Source organism: Trifolium pratense, linkage group LG4, assembly GCF_020283565.1.
Source record: "Trifolium pratense cultivar HEN17-A07 linkage group LG4, ARS_RC_1.1, whole genome shotgun sequence".
NCBI classification, from domain to species: Eukaryota; Viridiplantae; Streptophyta; class Magnoliopsida; order Fabales; family Fabaceae; genus Trifolium; species Trifolium pratense.
In genome coordinates, this window is record NC_060062.1 from 14,386,159 (window position 1) to 14,403,749 (window position 17,591).

A 17,591-nucleotide genomic window follows, 5' to 3' on the forward strand; every position below is an offset into this window, starting at 1 on the left:
ATAAAGTCCGATTAAAAATTATTTATTTCTTCTTGCTTCCTGCTATGCCAAGATACCAAACAGTTTCCAAATAAATGACAAGTCCCACTAGTGCTTTTCCTATCCGATTTGCAACCGGAAAAGCCGGGATCGAAATATCCTACTAACACGCTCGCAGGTGCACGAGCATGTCGTCGTAATAAAAAGGTTATTAAATTCACAGGAACTCGCGCTATTAAAAATGAGGGTTCTAAAATTTATCATGTTAAAAACAGAAATGATTGATTTTGAGAGATGTTGGTTTGTTTTGGTAGAAAATCACGTAGTTGAGAATATTGGAGTTGAAAATAGCTAAGAAACCTTAGAGTAACAGTTGGCCGCCGAGGTATCGATTATGCTACTTCTCTTCCTCACTCTAAAGACCTCAATTGTATCTAAGAATGGGATACTGATTTGTATCTAGGTACTCTCTCGAGTAAACGGAACGCTCATAAAATCACTTGGATTACACCCAAAAAACTATTTCCTTCTTCAACCGTTTAACCCCCCGCTGGTTCTCACTTTCCTTTCCTTTTGAGAAAATTAATTTTCCCCATTAACAAAATGATTATTTGTAAACCAGATTTTTTGGTTTGAATGCTAACATAGCCATTGTTGCGTGTCCCTGGAGGAAGAATGAATAGAGGTTATTGTGCCAAAGGTGTGAATAAAAGTTGGTTTCAACTTTCAATTAGTCCAAAAAAAAAGAGTGGGTTTCAATATTATCTTTTTTTTACAAAAAACACGATGAAGTGACATATTCTTTTTTTTTTTATGAAACAACTTAATTAATTACAATCATACCTCTATCTTAATTTTTTTTATGAAAGAAGAATTGGGTGGGTTGTCCAACTATAAAAGGGTGTAGCTTGGCATGACAATATAACTCATTTATGGGTATTCGTCCGTTCCGTCCCAATTTTGATGGAGAAAAATCAAATTGATTGGGTTTGGGTTCAGGTTTAGATTTTTTCCGATTTTAAAATATGGGGGTGGGGGGGATAATGGCGACATTGATACTCACCTGTAACCCGCTCCGCTTATAACTAATTACATTTTACCTCTCTTAAATTATAAATGTATAAACAAAGTCTTAAATTATATTAATATGTTTGTGTTTATTTTTAAGTTGAGTAGTATTAAATAAAGTTGTTTTTTCTATTTATATTCTTTGTTTAAATAAATCATATTGTCAAAAGCAAATAGTTTTCAACTTTTACCACATTTTTAATAAAAAAAATTACCAAAACCTAACCAATTTGTCTGTGTGCGTGCATATATTTCTTCATCGTATATGTGTTAATCAACGTTAGAAATCTCACAAATTAATTCTTCAAAAATGTTAACCAAATGTTGAATGTGAAGTTGTGTTGTCGGAGTTTGTTTGAAGTTCCATATTGCTTAGGTTCTCGGGATGTGAAGTGTATAAATATGTGAGGGCAACCTCACCCTATGAGCTAGGTTTTGGGGATGAGATCCAAACATATTTAACATGGTAGGTTAAGAACTGCAATGTGGGCATTTGACCAAGGACCACGCTAGGCGTGAGGATAGGTGTTGTTGTGTTGTTTGAAGTCTCACATTACTTAGGTTCCCGAGATGTGAAATGAATAAATATGTGAGGGCACTTCACCCTTTGAACTAACTTTTGAGATTGAGATTCAAGCATATTTAACACCAAATACTATATCGCCGCCCCCATCTTTGCTTTTATTTCTTCTCCGTGTAATGCTTCAAATTATGGCATGCTTGAAGAAAATCAAACCATGAATGACAAGTATTCGAGTCTTTGTTCAAATGTTTATTGCATTGCCACTAGGTTAAGGAAAGTTGCACTTTGGTTGTGGCCTCGGGGGAACTTTTGACACAATATTAATAAATGAATTCTTGTATCCTACTATATTAATAAATGTTTATTCCAATAGTATAATATTAATAAATGGATTCTTGTATCCTACTATATTCTTTGTTTATTGCTCCATTTGAATTTTTTATTGTTTTCTTTTTATAATTGTTCCAGTCCTTATTTTATAGTGATTTATATGATAATAAAGTACCTAAAGTGCCAAAATAATCACATCAACCAAATTACATGGGAAACAAAAACGAAAAACTACTTAAAACATGAATGAAGTTTATCCAGAAATGACGCAAAAACATTATATATATGAACCAAGTATGATCATCTAAAACCTATAATAAGATGAAAATGCATCAAACAAGAATAAATAATGCACATGAACATATTAACTTGTACAGTGCATAATTTAATTAAAATGCATTTAATAATCATTTGAGATAAATGAAATACAATGCAATTCGTGGGAATAATTTTGAGAAGATTGAAGAAAAAAACAAAAGAAAAAATTTGTTTTACTAATCCATTAGTTATATATGCAGGTTTGTATTTGAGGATAAATCTTCTTGAAGAGGGAGAAAATGATGAGATCATAAGTTCCCTAAGCAATGTAAGCATGTGAAAAGAAACTTATAAAAAAAATGCAGTAAAATACTTATGGTTAATTCTTAATCCTATTGGTCTAGAGAATTATTCAACTTGAAGCCATAAAATGGATGGAACCCAATTCACATTATAAGAAGTATTCATGAGGGGATTTATGGTCTAATAATATTTGACTAAATAGAAAACAATTAAGTCCAGCTTTCTTTATTTTTATTGTAATTTTCGTTTTTGTTATTTCGTGTATTTTTAGACGACCTTTAGTTTTCTCCTAATCTCTCTACTAGATGCTTCATAGTAGTGCTCTAAGTCATTATATAAAGGCTAGTGAGAATTTATAATCGTGCTTGCATATTTCTAATGCATTTGATAAATGCATGGAAGTGAGGAGAAATAAATTGGTTATAATGTATTGCTCAAATAATACTCCCAGTAATACTATGTACTTTCTAGGTTCATTGCATATTTAATGTATTTGGTCCATATTTTAGACCAGATACATTAAATATACAATGAACCTAAAAACTGCATTTTTGCTTATAAAGTGTTATGGAGAGAGTATATAACTTGAAGATTAATTAAATTTGAGAGTTTTCTATTTTGAGAATTTTTCCAATGTTCTTGAGATAAGAACTTTATAGTGTTGGTGTCGCACTTTGCTAGATAACTTTAATTCTACCGACAGGTTGTGGTTAAGGTCAAATTTCTTATCCATTTGATAATTTTAATTCTACCGACAAGTCAATGTTAGATATATAGCATAATGGATTTTGCAAATAAAGTAAGTCATGAGAATATGAGACTACATTTGTTTAAAACACGCTTACACTTTAGTGGGTTACAAAAAATTGCTCACTTGTCCTGTCCATCAATATTTATTTTGTGTTGTCCTTGTGTGTTTTTTGACATCAAATGCTGGACAATTATTTTTGTCTTTTCCTGTCCCTCATTTTTAGCAAATCAACATTATTCTAATTATCATTTTAGCTAATTACCAGTGGAATTTTATATTATTTATTTAATAAGTTAAGAGAATATTGAGTATCAAAGGAACTTTAAAAATATCAATCAAGGTTCGCTCAAAGACTCTCATCGACTACCATAATCTCATAATATAGTAGTGTTACAATTTTTGGCATATACATTTTTTGCATATTTATTTTAATGTTTTTGGCATAAGTAGTGTTACAATTTACCCTCGTGTTCAACATATATACCACACCCTCTCATTTTATTGAATTGTTATTTATTACTCCCTCCGTCTCATGTTTAACATATATATCACATATAAGATGTTGTTTGATTCGTCTCGATAAGTATTATCAAAATATCAAATTTTTATAATTTTTACTATTATACAATTAAAAATATTAATCGTCAAAGTTATGTATTGACATGTGTGAAACAGTCAGCTGTGTCAATAAAATTGGGACAGAGGGAGTACCATTTTCCCTTTTTTTTCAATGAATATAGTGTCAGATTACTATTTATTTATTTTACCACATTATCATGCTCCTACATTCTTAATGAAATTATATATTCTTATACAATACGTAGTAATAAAAATTACAAAAAAAAAAAAATTGACTCAAATTTATTTCAATTGAAATAAGAGTAATTATCTCTTATTTATCAATTTTATTTTCATATATTTTTCCATTTAAAATAAAGCAAATCGTGATATTTTTGTTCTAGTTAGAACAATTATATCTACAAAAACATTTATATATTGGATGAAGGTAGTCTCCACCGACGACTTTACAAAATCCATTACCATTATAAGCTTTATAGCACCATTCTCCACACGCTCTAAGGTTGCATTCACCTTCTTGGGATACGAAACATTGTTTTGGCATGCCTGCACCACTTGTCATTGCTATAACTATAAAAAAAAATAAAAAATAAAAAATAAAAAAGTTAATTATTTTCAAAAAACTAAATGTGAAAGAATAAACATAATCAGAAGAAAAAACAATTGATATCATTCAACTATTTGTTTGATATTAGAGAAAAATTGCAATAATATCAATATGGTTGAGAGACAAATGACACACATATGGAACTCTAAAATAAAGATATTCTTTTTAAAACATACTACAATATTTTTGTGAAAAGTGTCTGGTTATTAGAAATTTGGATCTTAGATAATGTCGAAAATTAAGAATATTCTTTGCTCAAAAACTATTTTGAATGCTTGAATAAAAAAAATCATGAATATTATTATCATAAAAATATGTGAATTGAAAGTTTGTATACGATTCAATGAAAAATAATCTAATCATTTCAAAAAATTAAACTCAATTTACATGACTATTTTTTATTATTTTTATCTTTATGGTTAAGGTGATCATGTGTGTTCACCCAAATTTAATGAAGAATATTATCACACATATAGGTGCTATAAAATTTGATATAAAAATTAGTGTACCTGAAAAAATGAAGGCAATGACGATAATTAGCATGAAGGAAAATTTAGCCATTTCAGATAAGTTAAATATCAAAAGCAAGAATGAGATTTTTTTTTTAAAGATAAAGCAAGAATGAGATTTGTTATTGTTAAAATAAAACTAGAGGTTTATATAGAAAAAACAATTACCTAAGAATTATTAAATAATACACTATATAAGTATATTATTTAAATTTGTGCCATATAAAAAACAAATAGTAAACCATATAAGTTTTTGAATTTGACTATATTTAATTTTTCAATATAATTTTTGAATTTGACTATATTCAAATTTTTCCATTTAATATATTTTAATTTTTTTACTTAAACAATTTTTTGCCATTTTTAACTTTTTTTTTATTAAAAAAATAATAAAAAAACTACGGGCTACCCCGAAATCCTGAAGCCTGTATAGAGCCGGGCACGAGCCATATCTTTTCGGGCGCATTTTTCATTCGGACTTTTTAGCCCGGTCCGATGTAGCTAGAAGCCCACTCAGGTCGGTCCAAAATTGGTTTGGCGGCCCATTTTGACAGCTCTACTATATATAACCCTTACATAGTAGAATTTATTTTCCACTATCATATGTTTATCATTTGCATTCGAAAATATGCACTAGCCATGTTTATAAATTATCACTAGCCACTATAATGACTTAGTGAAATACCACTATATGAAGCATCTTGAGAGGCTAGGAGAAAACTGATGACAGTCAATTATATGATGTTTTTAGTATCATTTTAGGGTAGTTTTAGTAACAATTGAAGAACAAAAGTAAGCAAAAACCTAGAAAATTGAAGTTACTTGGCCAAGAAGCAAGAAACGTGGAAAAAACATCAAAAAAGGGCAAAAACGTAACAAAACGCGCGCACCATCATACCCACGATGAGATCCAACGCGGCACGATGATAGACAGTTATAAATTGAAGAATATCTATAAATATTTCATCGTACCACGATATGATCCATCGTGGCCATGATGAGACGATTCTGAACAGTATCGTGGCCACTATGGATACGATGGAGCGCAGGAAAAAGCTCAAATCCAGTGGAAAAACTATAAGAGGAGGCAAGGAGTTTTTCTTAGCCCTCCTCCTTCACAATTATTCATTCCAGATATTCAGAAATCACTCAACAATAGTGATACTCAAGAGAGAGTTAGGAGAACTCTAAGGAGGAGGCAAGGAGGGTCAAGGAACTCTGAGGCAATAAGGTTCATTTCTTTTATTGTCTTTGTAATTTATTTTTCCTAGGTTAGGTCGAGTAGATAAACTCCCTTATTTCGCTTGAAACATGTAATTACGGTTCGAAAAAGTTTATGCTCGATTATTATTCAGTTATTTCCACATATTTGTCTTGTTTTAATTCTTCGTTCTTAATTTTGATCAAATTAGAATGAACCCATAGGTAATTAGTTTATGTCGTGACAACAGACTAATAAGCTCGAAAATAAAGACAAATCAACCGACCTATATGAAACCATTAAATTCAGTATATGCGGAAGGGGGTAGGATCAAGAATCACACTTAGCTAAATTTTGCATGTTCAGGGTTAATCAAACAAGGTAGGCCAAGAATACGTGACAACTTGTTAAACATTGAACTGGCCGAGGGTAAGGACGCCTCTCCTAGGTTGAACCATCAGAGGTGAGGATATTATAAAAACATGGGTGAAACCTACCAAGCGGGTGACTAAACTCTACTCAAATTGCAATAGAAATAAGGGATGGTAACTCTAAATTTATTTTAATAGAAATTAATCCGACGGACTATAACTAATAGTAAAGAAAAGTATAACGCCGGTTACCAAGCAAGAGTAAGGGAGAGATTTGAAACACTTAACAACCTCGTGTGTCTACTCGCACACCCCTTTATTTTAATTGTCTTCTATTTTATTGTTATTTACTTTAATTGTTATTTACCTTTAAATTGCAAAACTCTCTCAAAACCAACAAAGCGAATGCAAAGTATTTACTTTCTAAATTCCTAAGCGAAACTAGTAATTTTGGCACAATCCCTATGGAGAACGATAATTTATCACTTTATATTACTTGGTAGCAATTCTGTGCACTTGTAGAACCACCATAAAAAACTAAACGTCATCTAAAAAAATCCACCCAATAACAAAAAATGACAATTACATGTAAAAATAAAGTAAATTCAACTTAATTGTTTTCTATTTAGTCTAATATTATTAAACCACAAATCAGTCCATGAATGATTTGTTGAGAATAATATGCCTAAATATTTTTTGAAGACCTTAGATTTAAATATAGTTTAGATTTATTTAATATTAGGGTTTATGATTTATATTTCTATTTAGAATTTGAAGGATTTGTTTACAATTTATAGAATTAATTTGTTATTTAAAATATATGATTTTTTTTACGTAGCTCTATATATAGAGCCATAAAACTTGAGTATTCTTCATATAACAATATATTTATGAGAGTTTTCTCCATAAAATTATATCCCACCAAATTCCACAATATTAAAAACACAAAAATCATGTGAATTGGGTTTCATCCAATTTATGTCTTCAATTGTAATAATTCTCTTGACCAATAGGATTAAGAACCGTGAACTGCCAAAATATTTTAGTGTATCGTTTTTATAAGTTTCCTTCTACATGCTTAGAGAGCTCATGATCTCATCAACTTTTTAGCTAAATAGACTTATAAAAAGATATTGAGTTAAATTTGCTCTATATTTTACAAATAGTCTAACCTCATATAAGCTTACGTGTGCTAGATCGCATGTCCGAGTAATTCGATCTGGCCTATTCCAACCTCTAAATGATAGTAAATAGAGCAAACTCTGACATTTTTAACTTATCACAAGATTCCATTGCATTAAACATTCTATTTGTTCATGGTTATTGTCTTGATAAATAAGTAAAAAAATCAACCCTAACGCCCAACAACCTCACAAAAAAAGAGAGAAACAAAACCAAAACCATAGAATTAATGCAATGGATTACAGATGGATATTTTCATGTAATAAAAAAATATAATGCTATGTGAGCTTAACATACCAATAATTAAAGAAGAACCACAAGATTATAAATAGGATGAATATAAGACAATAGAGACGCATGCAGGTTAACAAATTCGTTTCCTACCTTTATGATTACATAGAGCGGTTTAAACGCAGACACGTATCTTAGATTTCGTAATAACGCACTAATAATGAAAGAGGGTCCCTTGTTGTCCCACCATATGATGGACTTTTTGTAGCACAAAAACAAAAAAACAAGCCCTACCATAGTGCATAACGTATACGTGTCATAAGAACAACATCCTAATAAGACCGGGTCCTCTTCATCTACACAACTCACTTATTTCAAATAAGCGCGATGTAAAATAATGTTTCCGGGCACTAGTTAAACATATTAAAAAGGAAAATAAATAATAAAATTAATGATGACATAACTTTTTACATCTTTAACATATTGAATGTACAAATTATAAGATAAAATTTCCATTTTAATATTCTTAACCAATGTTCGGGGTAGTGTTTAGTAAAAAAAAATTCAAATAATAATTGTGTACTCTTTGGCTACAAATTTACCGTAAATAATCATGATTTGAATTTCTACGTTGTATGTAAGCAAAAAAAAAATCTACGTTGCGTTTTATTTTTGTTATGTTTGATTTTCTCAATACTAAAACCGCATATCCAAATTCATGTTCAAACTCAAACTTTGAAGGTTGGTTAAATAAGAAGAGCGTTGGAGTGAGATGGATAGCTCAACTAATTAAGCTAGTTGAGCTAAGGATTAAGGAGCAGGAGATTCAGCATTCAAGTGCTGACAAAGGAGAAAAAAAACTAACATAACATTGTAATACTAACAACTAACCTTGCTTATAAAAAATAATATAAAAAGAGTGTTGTATCATATCTCATCTAATTAAATACTCTTGAGTAAATTATTTAAATACACAAAAGAAAAACAAAGTAAAATGAAAATAAATAATTGGCTTAAATATGCAAACAGTCTACGTAAATATTGAGAGTTTTGATATAGGTCTTTGTAAAAATATTTTTTTGGTTTTAGTCCTTATAAATATATAATGTATTTGCTTTCGATCTTTGTTTTGTTTTAGTCCCTGTAAAGTTTATTTATATTGAAATTGATCTTCGTAATATGTAAAATATTTTATTTTAGCCCCTTAAAATAATGACTAAAATGAATATTACGAATATTAATTTTAACATGAAATGTGCTTTGCAGGACTAAAATAAAATATGTGTTCCGTAAATTTTGTTTAATTGGTAGGAACATGATCACATTATATATATAAGATCAGAGTTTGAGCCCCAAACGTTTCATTTATTCACCTTAAAGTTAAATTTTCAATTACGTGACCCAAAAAACAAATTATACGTAGAACCAAAACAATAAATAGTATATTTGCATGTATTAAAAACAAACAAAAAATTACAAGGACTAAAACAAAAACAAGAGTATATTCGCAGGTACGTATTTCTTAAAACAAAATTGCAAGTACTAACAAGCCAAGTAATTAATGGTTACATTTCTTCATCATTTGTATGGCCATGATTTAAAAGATCTCTTGATATGATTCAAAATCGCAGCTCTTAGAAAATTGGAAATTGGAGTATTCCTCAATTTCTGATTGGAAATTGGAATATAAATTGGACACAAACCCAAATAAAAAATGTTTAGGCGCATTCACATCAATTGAAAAAATTAATTGAAAAATAATCTAGACACATCATATCATTTCTTTTTTATTTTATTTTTTATATTATTATATGTGCGCCTAAACACTATTTGTGATTGTGCATATTTAAATATTTCTTAGTATGTCAAGGTAACTGATTTCATTCACAATGGTTAATTTCAGCACAAACTACTCTCATCAATATGATTAAGAATTGTATCAACTTTAGAGATTTTATTTTTTGAAAACGGCCAGGCCCAGTAATAACCTCATATATTTATTGTTGTTCTTATTAACACATGGTCATTCATTTTCACACACACTCACTTACTCTTATTTTACTTACTCATAATTTAAAATATATTAGGTAAAATATTCATATTAAAATACCTATCTGTTAGAAATAACCTAAAATAGCTAGAGAGTAGAGATAGAGAAGATGAAAACTTTGTATTATTCTCTTCATATGTGTGTATTTACATCATAACAAGAGTCTTATTTATAGGATACAAAGAAGGAAGTGAAAGACCAAAGGAAATTAAGGTCCACTTCACTGATGAGAGTTATAGGACAAGGAAGAGGTAAGAATGGACATCTACTAAGTCTTCCACAAAGGCTTATTATTCATAACACTATCACATTTAAAGAATAATTAGAATAATATACAATAAAAAAAAATTCAACAGTCACAATTAACTACAAAATCATGTTAAATACACATCAAATAATCATATCATAACAAGAACGCATATATTATAACCAAAATTAATCAAAAAAAAACTAATATATCAAGATAGCTAAAAGTAATTAAAATATAATGTAAAAACACAATAATCAAGATTGATTTGTGTAATTATTAATTTCATCTAATAAAGATATTACTTTTCAGGGAACCAGGAAGATATTTCTTTTCAAGAGAAACCCAATTTATTTATATGTTAAAATACAATTATCATCAAAGATTTGTGAATGTATGTGAAAATACAATATTAGGAGGGAAAAAAAAGACTAGGCGATTCACAGAAAAAAGGAAGAAAAAACAGATTAGCAAATATTGTCTTTAACCTTTTAAGTTCAACCATTATGGAATAGAAAGTCTATCAAATAATTGTTTCTTTCAAAGTTTAAACTGTGATTCTTAAGAGGATTTTTAATTAAGGAGATAACTTATTAACTACTTGAAATTTATGAGCTTTTTTAGATGTGTCAAAAATTTAGGCCCTATGTAATATCTACGTTGATAACTGTTTCCTGCAAATTTTGAAATCATCAAGTAATTTCTTGAAGAAGAAAAAAAAAAATTACGTGAACTATGTATCATCAAGTAAGAGTTTTAACGTTACTGCATGCTCAAGTCAGGTACACATAATTCCACGGTTAATATTTTTGCGAAAAGTTTTGCAATTAAATCACTAAAAGAAATTAGTTATTAACTTTCAAAAAATAATATTTCTTTTCACAAAAATAAAGCAAAGGAATAAGGAATACTTCCTTTTTTTTAACAATTGTCAAGACAAAATTGTATTATTTTTATTTAAATCAAATTGTTAAATCACTAGGTTTGGTCTAGTGGTGAGGGGTTTAGGTAGTATGTAATAGGTCATGGGTTCGATTCCCAACTCACTGTAAACACAAAAAAAAAAAAAAATTATATATTTTTTTTCTTCAATTCTTTCTAGGTTAAATATGTTTTTAATTCCTGTAAAATTACATTTTTTCAAGTTGATCAGTCTGATCTTAATAACTTTTAATGGTAATTTTATTCCTCCATAATATTGTTATTTATAAAAATGGATATTTTTAGTCCGTCAATATAATCCCTATAAAATACGGACTAAAAAAGAATATTTTTTTGAGAAATTAAGTTTAAAAGCTCATGATTTTGTAGAGACTAAGGACATGTTTGATTCCCTTCTCAAAAATAGTTTTTTAGTTTTTAATAACTAAAAAACTTGATTTGTAATTCAATTTTACAAAAGTATTTTAAAAAATTGTTTTCTGTTTATCAGTTTTTAAAACTAAAAAAGGAAAACAATTTCAACGAGTTTGTTTTTCTCTTTTTGAAAAGAGTTTTCTAAAACACATTTATAAAACACATTTTATAAACTAAAAACCAAAATTGTTTCAAACATGCACTAAAAACGTGTTGAATTCTTCTTTATATTAGCATAATTTCTAGAATTTTATTTTTCGCGCCTCCTGAAATTTCTCAATCACCCCCTAAAAATGACCAAATTAGCCGTCTTGCTTTCTAGGATGCGAGCACTTTTCGCACTCTAAGTAGCGAGTGACAATATTTTATATTCAAACTCAACGTCTGCGCCCCCCATGAATGAAAAGTATCATAAAAAAGGTGTCGCATTCTAGAAAACGAACTTTGCAGTTTTCTATCTAGAAATCAAACTCTTTTTTCATTATTTTTTCTATTCATGAGGGTGTAGACATTGCGTTTCAGTATAAAATATTGTCACTAGCTATGTAGAGTGCGAACAGTGTTCGCTTTCGTTATATAAAGTGCAAATTTAGTTTGTACTTTAAAGTGCAAATTCAGTTTTGCTATCTAGAAAATGAACTTTTTTTTCACCAATTTTTGCTATTTGCACACGTTTTCTAAGTAGCGAGAGGAGTAAATTTGAAATATCAGGGGGCGCGCATGTATGTCGGGGATGTGAAGAGTAAAACTCTAATTTCTATGAGAAAAGCAAATGCCAATGTTTATAGAAGGTCCTCTTCTCTTTTTCAAAGGCCCACGCTATTGACCAACATCTAGTGCAACTCTCCCCACCCACTATAGAATTTTACTTCAGACCCCCACAATTATATCTATGCCCCCAAAACACCCTTCAACCAAACAAATTAAAAAAAAAATTTATTATAAAAATCCATACCATAAGTTTTGTTTATAAGATTATCCGAAAGTAAAATTGAACAAATAAAAGGCTTAAATGCATTTTTAACCTCTCAAATTTTGTAATTGTGCAATTTTAATCCTTCAAATTTTAATTGTGTTACTTGTTCAAAAAAAAAAAATTTAATTGTGTGACTTTAACTCCATAAGTTTCACTATTCTTCAATTTTAGCCCTCAAATTTAAGCCTAAATAAAATTCTTTATCGAAGAATCTGTTTGACACACCAAGTGAATTTTCTTCTCCAACACTACAAGAAAATATCAGATTAGCTACGCCAATTTCGCTACAAATTGTATTTGTGGTTAATTTCAAGTTACAAAAGCCACTTTTCGCTACAAATAGAACTTTTGAACAGTTATTACTATTTATTTATACTATTACTAATTGATCAGAAACATTTTTTTTTCCAACAAAAAATATTAAAGAAAAGAAAGAAATAAAAACAAGAGCACTCTCTCGAGAAACTCTCCAACCTAACGGTTTCAGAATCTCTCTCACTTCACTTCACACAATTTTTACTACTCGATCCAAATCCCTTCCTCCAAGAACAAAGAGAGGAATTCCACCGCCGCAGATCGGAAATGTCTCCGCCGGAATCACAACTCGATCCAAATCCCTTCGTCCATGAACAATCCTGACACCGCTTATCACTACTCCATTTCGTCGCGATTCTCATCTCTCCGTTAACAGTAACAGACTCCTAATTCCTTCCGCTACAGCAGTTTTCGCCATCGCTAGGTTTTTCGTCGATTTTGTCAATTACTGAAGGTACACGAATTTTCTGTTTAATTTAACTATTTAATTATTTATTTATCTATTTTGATTTTGTGTGTGTTTTGCCGGTTGTTGATTTGAGATTTTTGTGATAACATGTGGAAGAGATTCGAAAAGACTTGCAATTGGTGAAAAAGTTCTGGAAAATTTCGTCAAGGTATTTGTATTTATTAACTGTTTCTAGGTTAATCATTTTGTATTGAATCACACTGTTTTGGTGTTAAATTGAATGTTTATGAACTTGATTCTGTTCTAGGTTTTTTTTCTTCCAAGTTTTATATTGTGTTTAGTTGAATATTTTGTGTATTATTATGTCATTATGTGCATAGAATCATAGGAATTTGTTGCTGATTTTGAATGTTAATGAACTTGATTGATATATGACACTAATAGTAACCGTGTGTTATACACTGCAGAATTACACTGTTATGGTGTTAATTTGAACGTTTATGAACTTGATTTTGCTTTTTTATAATTTTTATAATGTGTTTAGTCGCCTGGCACGCAGGCTCAGTGTTTCGTTGAATATTTTGTGCATTATGCACATAGGATCATATGAATTTGGTGTTGATTTTGATATGTAAGACTGACAGTGACAATAAAGTTCACTTGATTTAGTGTGATTATCGTTTGCATGAGTTGCAAAACAGGTTAATAAACTTGATTGGCTTGTGTATGTGGTACTACATTTGGATATGTAAGACCGACAGTGACACTAACGTTCTTTGTCTCTGATCGATTTTGACTTAGAGTTAGTTAATATATGAACTTTTAGTTTTGCCCCAAAATCTACGCTACAACAGAGTAGTATATTACATTGATGATATGGTTATATGGTATAAGGCATTGTTTATCCAATATATAAGCTCAAATTTGTTGAACTATGCTTTAAGAGTCGGGGCAGTGTTGCCTCTTCCACATTTGGTTGGCGTTCTTATTTATGTTTCATGTTAGTATTAATTTGTTTCCATACTTTTAGTTTACCCTTATGTGACTACTGGCAGTGTGGCCTCTAGGCTCTATTAGGCAAGGTCATCAGGCAATGGTATTTGTTTGTTCACGAAAAGACACTGCAAAGACTGCTTAGAAACTGGTTTGTCATTTAAGAAGTTTTATATAGTCACGTTATTTGATCTGAAATTTTTTCTCCTTATATTGCAGGTTTGCTGAAACCATTATTTTGTATTATACACTTGGTCTATATGAACAGATTGTACTAGTTTCTGCCCCATGCCTTGCTTTCAGTATCATTATTTTTATGTCATGTTCAACAGGCTGAACTTGCACGAATGGAAGAAGACTTGGAACTCTTCAATAATGACACAAATCCACATTATTTCTTTATGAAGGTTGTTAGAATAAACATTTTTTCCCGATTTTTATTGTGATATCTGTTATACTTACGAGTTATAGATTTTCTTTTTATGCATTCCAGAAAGAAGTCATTAAATCAAGAAACAAGGATCTCGTTCAACTTTTTGAATTTGGCATGGGTATTCATCATGCTATGATGTTACGTTCAGATAGAGGACTGACTGAGAGGCTTTTCTCTCATGGACTTTTGAAGGCAGAGCTTATCTCACTAGTTTTCAATCTAGACTTTCGGAATTTGCCTCTTGTTTCATTAAGTATGCATTGTGGTGCTTTTAGGTACTTGTCTGCACAACAACTCTGGCATGGGGTGTCAATCTAGCTGCTCACACAGTTGTAATTAAGTATGCACTATGGTATTTAATGATGTAACTTTTTAGTTTAACACTTCTACATGCTAGATACTATGATGTGTAGATGCTGTTACTGTCAATTCTTAGACAAGAAAACAGGTACGTTGCTACATGCCTGCACGGTGTGTCGAAATGGAACTCCACATATTCCTCAATGGTGATGGCCCATCTAAAGAATTCAATGATTTTTGCACAAAACTTGCTGGGTTGACTTGGTAAGTGTTATTACTTGCTTATTACTGTTTCATTATGAATTAGCATTTTTTGTTTATTAACGATTTTTTGTTCTGACTAGAGTTTCACTTTAAATTTGATACATTTTCCTCGAGTTTCCCGAAAAGAGACATACTTTGTACTTGCTTTGAATTAGATATGGTAAATCTTCTATCACGTCTCAAGTTACAATATCTGGTATCGAAAATAGAGGGGATGAGTGATTACAGAGGAGATCTTGTCATTTGAGAGAATTGGTATTTAAGGTTTTCTTGACTTGTACAATGACATTGTGTTTGGAAAGACTTAACTAGTATAGCTTAACTCAGGTATTTTTTTGTTTGTGTGTAGGATCAATGGTTTATATATTAAGCACTGGTTGACATCAAAAAGAGTTTGATTGATCCCATGGACAAACTGATGAGGAACTAGAATTAGGGTGGATCAATGTGCAGCAAACTAGAATTAGTTTTCTATTTTGAACCAAAGTATATCTATCAGAAGGATAAATGGTAATGTTATACCATGCTAATATATCTTCATTGTTTTTTGCTTGAAGGGATTTCATGTGGAACAATCTGACAAGCGCAATACCAAAAGAGATTGGCAATATTACATCATTGAAACTCTTGTAAGATCGTGACCAAAGAAGTCGAATTATTAGTTTTGATTCTCATCAAGTTTTTGTGTTAAGGTGGTGTCTACTTGTTGACTTGACTTTAGCTTTTGGACAATAATAACTTATCCGGATATCTTCCACCAGAATTCTCGGAGTTATACAGTTCGGCAATATTGTATGTTATGCTCTATATTGTCTAGATTAGTAGCATATAATAGCTTCTTCATTGTATATGTTGCATGCTTTTGTTTGATTTGTGGATGAGGATCTGTAAACTATGATGATACATGACCTGAATGTAGTTAGAATCAGAGATGCTCAATCAATGTCTGGTACCCATCATACAATCTTGTTAATTTTCAATTTTGTTTATTGAAATAGCTGAAACCTTCATTTATAGGGATGTTGCAGAATTTGCACTTATGTTATTTTAGTTTGACATAACCTTGATTTACGTCACTTTGTTGAATGAAATGGGGTTTTACTAGATTTATTATTTTGTTGCTAATGATTAAATATGAAGAAGTTAGTTCAATTATATGTGGAGAAATCAATCACATAGGGTTTTCCTAGCTTTATGAATTTGGAGTTTTTTGTATTATGCAGTATTAGCATCAATATAGGAATGATGAATGATTTAAGCTTTATGAATCTAGCCTAATCAGTTTTAAAAATAAAGGCATTTTATAATTATATAATAAATTTAAAAAGCTTGGATTTAGTTGCGAAATAGCTAGGAATATGTTGCTAGAGATTTATTGCGAAATCGTTGTGACAATATTCTAGCGATTTAGTTAGGAAAGACAAACTTTTGAATATTATTTAACTAGGTATTAATTGGGAACTAGCTAGGATTTATTGTATATTAGTTGCAAATTAGCTAGGAAATTTTTTGGTAGATGATTTGCCGCCCAATCCATGCTACGCCCTATACGATAGCTAATTCAAAACAAATCTGTAGCTGACTCTGTTTTACTAGAGATTAGCTACGAATTAGCTAAAAACGCCGTCGTAGCTAATCCCGTATTTTCTTGTAGTGCAACTAATTTTTTTTCTTTATATAATAGGAATCAAACATTTTGACCACTTGCTGCACAAATTCTTTACCATTTTAAAAACCACTTTTGATATTCATTGAATAATCAAACGCTATTCCTGTAAGCCATACTCCATCTGGTTTTAAATATAAACCAAAAATCAGTTTTCATATTCATTCAATAATCATTAACTTTTAGGGACTTAGAACGGTCGCTCTCTTCGTCCTACCTCAAATACAGCCCTAGTTATATTTAAAACCGAAGATACTACATGATAAAACATTGTGTGATTCCAGTTGGTGTTTTTTGTTTTAATATTATTTTTAGATAAGCCCAGAAAATGTTTTAATACATACATGTTGAGATGAAGACGTAACCTACTCAAACACGTTTTGCAGCTAGCAGTTCCACAACCGATCAAAAGTTTGAAACAAAGATTTTGACAATATTGTTTGTGCAAGTGCAACGTACATTGCCATATATGAATGGATATTATGCGTTTACTCATCAAGTAGTGCTCCTTCTGTAGGAACTAATTAATGGTGTCTCTTGACTTTTGTTTGTGGGGAGGAGATGCAGTTACAAATGATTTTCTACAAGTGTATGTGGATGGGCCCATTTGTTATGGTTGTTTAGATGGGACCTCCATCTATTGTTGTTCAAAATACACGATGTTTTTAATCACAGTCGTTAGTTTGAGAT

General features: G+C 30.4%; 1 long non-coding RNA gene across 6 annotated transcripts; it reads left to right on the forward strand.

Annotated features, from left to right (window-relative positions):
- Nucleotides 1–12,940: 12,940 nt before the first annotated feature.
- LOC123882335 lies at nt 12,941–16,317 on the forward strand. 6 transcript variants are annotated; one of them, XR_006799778.1, is made up of 5 exons: nt 12,941–13,290; nt 13,379–13,453; nt 14,571–14,645; nt 14,732–15,235; nt 15,585–16,317. It is a non-coding gene; the product is annotated as an uncharacterized LOC123882335 (long non-coding RNA). The 6 variants fall into 6 exon arrangements; XR_006799776.1 differs by having other exon boundaries at nt 13,402–13,453; XR_006799773.1 differs by having other exon boundaries at nt 12,941–13,453.
- The last annotated feature ends 1,274 nt before the right edge of the window (nt 16,318–17,591 follow it).